This window comes from Hermetia illucens, chromosome 2 (assembly GCF_905115235.1).
Source record: "Hermetia illucens chromosome 2, iHerIll2.2.curated.20191125, whole genome shotgun sequence".
Lineage (NCBI taxonomy): Eukaryota > Metazoa > Arthropoda > Insecta > Diptera > Stratiomyidae > Hermetia > Hermetia illucens.
Window position 1 is genome coordinate 115,865,390 of NC_051850.1, and position 8,296 is coordinate 115,873,685.

Consider the following 8,296-nt stretch of genomic DNA (forward strand, 5'->3'; position numbering starts at 1 on the left):
TCACCACTAACCTCGTTTCAAGACCTCTGTGTAATCTTCGATGACAAACTTTGTTGACATCATCTTTCGCGCTTCCAAAATAATTGGTTTTATCCTACGTTCCTCTTCTGACTTTACTTCAATCCAGCCCTCTTTAGCACTTTTCAACCCCCTTATTTGAAACACCCTTGAATATTGCTGTATGGTCTGGTCTCCGTTCCGCAAGTGTCACTGTCGCGCGCTTAGAGCTATATAGTGCAAATTCGCCCGGTCCCTCTCTTTCAGAAAGATCTGTGTGTGGATAATCCTTCCCGGCTTCGCATTCTCAATCTCCCCTCTCTACAACAACACCGAATCTTCCTTAATATAAGTACACTTTTTAAACTCTGTAATTGTGTTATGGACTACTCTGGCACCTCAGATATTATCTTCCGCATTACCACCTATAGTACACGTCAGTCAGGGGAGCTAGACAGCTACTTTCACCCTCCGATCCCAAGATTATGCCGGTCCTACAGCGCCCAACAATTTCAATCTTTGGCTCAGTTTCCTTCCTTACTTAGCTCCCCCCCTCTCCTTCCTTACTTAGCCTTATCTTGCGAATACCGATATTTCGGGAACCACTTGTTCCCTTCATCAGTGGAACTTGCTAGCACTGATGAAGGGAACAAGTGGTTCCCGGAATAACGGTATTTGTAAGAATAAATATCCACACCAACGAAAAAGAAACAAAAAGTTTTTTATTATTTCAGATAATTAATCGTTGGAAACACCGGAAAATTACACTCAGATCTACTCAGAGTTTAAAATTGTAATGCATCCATAAGGAAGCACTAGAAGCGAGCTTCAATTCAGTGTAGAGCTAGAGCCCCGAAAAGTAAACAAGTCTTTTTCATAGTATTAAACATATTGACAAAAACATAATTTGCAATACAGTAAATTGCAACTGAAACCCACAAAATGTTTATTAGAAGTTTCAACGAAAACAGTAAGATGAAAAATAAAGTCGAAGATAAACAACGCTCTGGCACAACGAATAACTTCAAAACAATAAAGCTCGTGTCAAACGCCAGTTAAACTCTCAGAATCATAATGACACAAGATATTTGACTGTGATAAGTTTTTCTTCGAAACCAAACAAAAGTATTAGGAATGTTTCAAAAGCAAGAACTATGTCTCCTATATGCTGGAAGAGGGAAACATCGAACGCCGTCTTTTCACGCCTAAACAACTGCTTCCCTGGGGAGAACAATGTGGAGTAAGTCATGGTCCGCTTCGTATGCTCTGTAATCAACTCCGTGTAGCAGATCCATCCACAATAAAACTATTGATGTGATATAAACCTACTTTGAAACGTTTCATATTCGCTGGAAACATTTCCAATTGTCACCTGTTTTAAGCAATGGCACATGGCCTTACTGAATAGTACTTCCATTCTTATAAGAGCGCCAAAAATGTATCAAATTGTCACGCACATCACCGTTTGGCTACCTTAACCGAGGGAGGGATAGAGGAGCGGCATCCTCTATCACCACAATCATTGCTGATGCAACCAAATACAAATATCGCAGAAAACAATCCTATTTATAATGGGCTTACAAAAATTCACGGCTAAAACCAGCGAGTCCAAACTGTAGAGTTTAATCGAGGGATTGAAAGTACGAGATGAAAATCCATCTTGACCTTACACATTGCGACCGGTAGGATTCTTCCAGCGGAAATCTAAATAGCAATGATGCAGGCCTTACGACCTCGAGATCCTTCAAATTTTCCCTCCTTCAACAATGCTCATCTCACAATTTTCCATGCCCAAGGCTCTGGAGGGTGAAAATAAGAACTTACCAAGTCAGACATCTAAGAACAAAATATATACTCTTATATATCGATGAATGTAGTTTGCTCATACATTTCTAGTATACTGAGGAGACATAAACACAATTTTCACGATGATGAGCAGCGGATCTGGAAGGACAACTTCGCCATGGTTCTCAACCGTGTGACATCCGATAAAATAACACATCCCACCCCCGTAGTTTCTGCAGAACAGAAGAATATCTTGAATATGACAATTTTAGATATTTGCATTTTTTTGGATAGAATAATTCTGAAATGTATCAAGAAACTTATCGAAAGCTTGATCAATAGAGAGCAGTCTGGTTTCCGCTCTGGATCCTTCTGTACTTACTTTAACACCTTTCAGATCCGCTTCACTTGCTCTACATTGATTTCCAGAAGGCTTTTAATAGTGTTAACAGGTCATATATCTTGATTGCTCTGCGCAGGAAGGACATTCTAGAAAAAACTAATAGATACTATCAGGGCGGAAGATGTGGAAGGGTTCAATGGACCATGTCTTTCTTCAAACGCATCAACCACGCTCAGGACATTTTCTCAACGTCAAGTCATAGAACTTGGCTTAATGGGTCTGGATTTAGAAAACTAAGCAGATTTGAAATAAAGATAAACACTAACAAAACCATAATTAACAGTCTGACGAGTCATCGCACACTCCCTATTTGCATTTACGGGTACAACATTGAGGGTGTCCATCAGTTAGTCAATCTTAGGAGCGTTGTCTCTGCCGTCGACGCCAGATCCGACATAGTTTTGTCTAAAATTTGAAAATGCAGATATCTCAACACCAACAGAAAGTTGAAGTTTTTCCGCGCCAGTGTTCTCTTCGTGCTTTTATATGGTAGATGCGTTAATGATAAGGCGGAAATAGCAGTGAATAGATCACATTTTAAGAAAAGGCGAAAGTTCCATTGCAGGATATGACATGCAATGCTATCTACAATTCCAGAGTGGCCTGTTCAACGACGAATACATCTCGAAGACCAAAGTTCTCAAATATTTCCGCCCAGATTCTAGAAAACGGTCTAAAAAATTGACAGTAAGAGGATGAGCTCTTCATATCTAGACGCTTCCGAAGACTTTCTTTATCAGGCACGCGCACACTAGGTCCTATTTTTGTTTACCTATAACTTCGATTTCATTTTGTTCAGAAGGCGCTCTAAGATATTAAAAAATAGGAAATTAGAATCGATTCTTCTAAAAGTTTTTCGGGTCGTACTGATCTATCAAAAACGCGATCTAAGGTACAGTCTGTTACATAAGATCGTGGTCACTGTTACACGTCGATAAAAAATCAGAGCGTCCTGTTTCTTTTTCTATGACATAGAGGGCACCTCAGTCCTTCATGCTTTTTATAAAAAGTCAGCTCTCTGTTTGAGTGGTTTTTCGAAATGAGTGCTGTTTACGCCTCTCGCTTTGAGGCAATTTTTCTATGTTTGCATGAAAAAGGACCCAAATTAACGCAAACTGCTGCTGCGAAATATATGGGAAAGTCGAAGCAGTTCGTTAGCAAGTGGATAAATCGCTATAAAAAGGTCGGTAACGTTGATGATTTTCCTGATCGCGGAAGTGCAAGCAAAGTCTCAAAAAAAGACGAAAAAAAGATTCTCGCATTGTTCTCGAAAGATCCAACTTTGACTTTACGTGGAGCTGCTGTGAAATTGAAAGCAAAAGGTGTTGTCATATCTTACGGAACGATTCGCAGGCACTTGTTTGCCAATAAACTGAAATATCGCAGTACTTTGGAAAAACCAATGTTGAGTGCAAAACACGTTGAAAAACGAGTGGAATGGGCGAAGGAAAACTTGGACCGCGATTGGAGCAACGTAATTTTTTCTGATGAATCCTCCTTCTGGGCATTTCCGAGCATCAAACACGCCTGGATAACCTCCACCAGTAGGATGCTTCAACGGACTGTTAAACACCCCGTCAAGGTCCATGTTTGAGGGTGCTTCTCAAACAAAGGTTTCGGTACTTTGTTCTTATTTACTGAGAATTTAAATGCCGAAAAAATGAATAAAATATATCAAAAGGCTTTGTTACCATCTGCTAAGCAATGGTATATCAAGAAAAATGAAAGCTGGATCCTTCAAGAGGATAACGATCCGAAACATCGGAGTTGAGCGTGTAGCGAGTGGAAGACGCAAAACGGAGTTGTCACTTTAGATTGGCCATCTCAGTCACCGGATGCAAATCCCATGGAAAATGTGTGGGCTCTGATGAAAATGCAGCTTCACAGATGCAAGCCATGTAATTTAGATCAACTTTCTCGACAAATTCGGAAAATTTGGAGGTCTTTTCCGGTAGAATATGCAGAAAAACTAGTGGAAAGTATGCCCCGACGGTGCCAGGCCATAATTGACAATGCAGGAGATTGAACTTGCTACTGAGGTATTTGCATTGAGTATTGACGACCAAATTATCAATAAATTTGCGAATTTTCGAAAAATCAATTGTTGTTATTATTTAACAGTGACCACGCTCTTATGTAACAGACTGTACAGAGCCTTAAAACTAGTAGTCGATGGTCCTATTGCTATGATTTCCTGAGAGACATGGAGGATCCTTCAATCCTGCTGATATATCCACCAACACATTATGATTCGACCTATGTATACATAGACATCCTATTTTAAGAAGCAAATCGAAATGGAATCAATCTGACGCTAAGTCACCATTGCATAAGTTTGCCTCCCCTCTCCCCCGCTTTTGGAACGAGGTAGTGCCACTGTGCACGCAGTAATTTTCTTATTTTTCTCTCACATTAATATTGAATATCTCATTTATAAATTCAAATTGATAGGCGTGCTTGGAATTAAACAATTGGCGTTGTTGTAACAAATATTTATTTAGTAGTAATAGTGCTCCTGAGAGCACCTTGATCGCAACCGTAAGTGTGCAAGCATTCAATAGAAAAAACATGTGTCCGCAGCCATAAATGAAAAACTGAATTATCTTTGTTTGTATACAAATGAGGGGGCGAGTCGATAAGACATTACACAGTAGTAATTACTGGTTTGAAGTAATTGGACAATTTTAATGTTGCTATTTGTTCTTGATGCCGGTTGAAGTTCTCAATGTGACTGAGGACATTGGAAGCAAGTTCCCAAAAAAGGCAAGCGATGCAGACTACCATCAACCTACGCACTCCGCTTCATTATTTCGCCATTCAGCAGACAACATAGTAACAACGTCGACCCGAAACAACTAGAAGAGGCAGTGTTTAACCATAAATAGCGAAAAAAGACGCCAAGCGAGATTCCCACGTTTTTGCGTGGAGAACTTTGCTTTACTTTAAATATGTACAAAGTCATGAATACTGAATGCAAGAGGCAAAAAGATGTTACGTTGTGACTTGCGTAAGACAACAATCTCTGATGATTTGAAAACAGCCGAGGCTCCGCAGAAGATGATCTCATCAAATGGTGTTCACGACTAGACTCTGCCTCGAGTGGATCTAGTGAAGTAACCTACGATACTCCACTGGCGACACCGTCTCTAATGAGATGAATCATCTGCAAAAAAGCTGTTGGCACGGCAATCCGCCGCTTTGGGTGTCAACGGAATATGTAAATATGCGCATGCATTGGATGCATTGTCCTAATGTTTAGAGAAAAGGTGTGAGTGGATCCGAAATCCATGTGAAACTCACTGTATCGAAATACAAAGGAAAAGTCTTGGAAAAGTTCAACTTACCTGACCCGACGGGGGCTCTCGCCGTTGCAGATATTTCCTGGGTGGAAGGTTCTTTCCGGCTTCTAATCGATGCTTCCCAGCAGCATCCAACAGCTCACTCCACAAACTGCACAAGCCACACTCAGCGCACCAACTATGATGAGATTTCGATACCGTTCTATGGTCTACCCCCTGCAGACAGAACGAACTTCTTGTAACGGCACAAACACCTTTCCAATTGCAGTTGATTATACTAATTGCACAAATTTTCGAACAAAAAGCCGGCCGGGTAGCAACTTAGGACACTGTTGCAGATTCACTTAATCAAAATCTCGAACACCTCAGCACACCAACACCTCCTCCTTGACCGACGATTCGCGCAGAACTGCTCAGAACGAAATCTACTGCGCGAATTATTGACAATTTGTGTTGTGTGTGAAGTTGGTAGTGAGCTACAGCCTAAATGATAAAGGAAGGGACGTCGTCAGCACGAAATGAAAGCGCCAAATACATTTTGAAACGATAATATGATAAAATGGCATTGCTCATAATTAAAAAGAACGGGAAGCATCTGAATATAAATTACGTAACGATATACCGCTCGCCAGCATGTTATTCAAAATTCATGCAGGAACATTTCTATGTAATTCAAAACGGAGTTGAAAATTCGTCCTGGAAGTTAGTAGTAAATTTGGGGGAAGTGAGGCTTGATGAGAGGTGAAAAAGGGACATTCCCCCCGGAGCCGAATTTCAATGAAAAGAAAGGATAATATGGGGTGCCGCCTAATTTTTACCTCGGGCCCGTTTTTTCGTGTAACTGGCACCCCGAGCCTGGATTTCGTCTCCGTTGCAGCTGATATTTGCTATAACCTTTGAACTGGCGTTTAAGAATATACTCAAATCATTCTTTGTTTGTCGTAAAACGCGGCAAAAAAGGATAGGACTTGCTGGCTAGCAACCGGAAAATATTAAAATTTCTCGCCTCGGGTAGAGACTGGCCTCACGGTTATAACTTTTGGCTATCAAAGACGGTTTATGATATATTTCTAAAAATTGTGCATACTCCGCAACTTGAGCTACAATGATCGCAGTAGAGCTTATACAAAAAGGTGAGATGGTGGGACTCTCGAAAGTACTCGTCTCACCCTTGCGGTATTGTGGTTTTATGCTTTAGAAAGTCTAGTCATGGCAGACGCTAATGCAATGTTCGACTGTGGTTGACGGCCACCACAAAGCACCATTTATTGACTTGGGAGCCGGGTTCTGATTGATTGCAGGATTCCGATTCAGGTTTAGGAACGTCAATTGTACAGTGCTATCTACCAAAGAGGATCTCCGATATAGTGGAGAAGAATGCTTGCTATAAGGACTACAAGCATATCAGGAGGGGCTTCCTAAAGGTAACATTGTGGTCGCGATGGGGGATCTGTCGTCCAGGCAAGTTCTGACAACACCTATATGATGAGGAGATATTGTATTGATAATAAGAACGCAAGTATATAGATGGGCCTTTGTGCCTTTATACCTGGCGCGAAAACCACATTCCAAAACAACGTTCCAAGGCCTAGCTGATTACGTAAATGTAGGGCAGATTGCTGAAGGTAAGAAACTCAGAGCGGTGTTGATGGCTCCACTGGACTTTCGTTACCGAAGTAAAGAACGAAAAGTGCAGGAAGGATTTCGCCACCCCGTTTGCAAATGGTTATAAGCCTTTCGACGATGAAGGATGTTAATAACAGGGCTCTCATCTTTGATGATGGACGCCTGAAGAAATGGCAGGAGCATCTCACCAAGACCTTTTGTAAATGACACAGTAAGCTACCGTAATAGGTGGATACGAACTACTACTCCAATCAGAAGCGATCGACGAACCCAAGTAGAGTAAAGCTGCTGGCCCCCTGTGGAACTATTCGGTGCAACTCTTATAGTTCCTGCAGACTTGTTACTTCTACTCATTTGTAAATCCAGGAAATCTAAGCTCTTTCCCAATGAGTCGAAGAAGAAGGAGGATTCCACCCGTCTTAAGTAAATTGCTGTTTTCTGCTATCGCAAATATGTTAGCTAAGATTGTACTGAATTGCAGTACAGGCTGGTTTTCGCTCTGGACCCTACCATATCAACAACTTTAACAAATTTTAAGGAATACTTTACGTTACGCTTGTTTTTCCAGATTGCTTCACACAAGAGTGGCATTCCGGAAAAATAATAGCCATTATCAGTTCGACAGTTCAAAGTGTCCCGCGTTTGGAAATGCAGTTATCTCAACATCAAGATAAAGTTTAGAAGAGTATGTGCTAATGTTCTTTCTGTGCCGCTGTATGGAAGTAGCACATACAGACGACAACTACCAAGTAGACAGTGACCCCTAGTGTCATTCAAAAGCTCAAAGCCTTGAACAAGGAACTTCTTCGGCGCGTAGACCAGTTACCCATGGACGATGCGATCAGAAGGCGGAAGTGGGAATGGATGGGTCATACATTAAGGAGGGTCGACAATTCCATTGCTGGCTGCGCCATACAGTAGAATCCATTCTCCCAAGATGGCCAATGAGTAAGTCGCCCCAAGAACACTTGGGGTAGAACAGTAGAGGAAAATTGCGACCACCTCGGGAAGTCCTAGAAAGGTTTATCATCATCAACGGCGCAACAACCGGTATCCGGTCTAGGCCTGCCTTAATAAGGAACTCCAGACATCCCGGTTTTGCGCCGAGGTCCACCAATTCGATATCCCTAAAAGCTGTCTGGCGTCCTGGCCCACGCCATCGCTCCATCTTAGGCAGGGTCTGCCT

The 8,296-nt window shown here is 41.6% G+C and overlaps 1 protein-coding gene across 6 annotated transcripts in view; it reads right to left on the reverse strand.

The window, feature by feature from the left end:
* LOC119648679 (alpha-tubulin N-acetyltransferase) overlaps positions 1-5,903 on the reverse strand; it is a 69,836-nt gene extending 63,933 nt beyond the window's left edge. For all 6 annotated transcript variants that reach the window (XM_038050474.1, XM_038050477.1, XM_038050476.1 and 3 more), the window contains exon 1: positions 5,530-5,903. The gene's annotated coding sequence lies outside the window, so the exon portion shown is untranslated. The remainder of the gene's footprint in view (positions 1-5,529) is intronic.
* Positions 5,904-8,296: the final 2,393 nt, after the last annotated feature.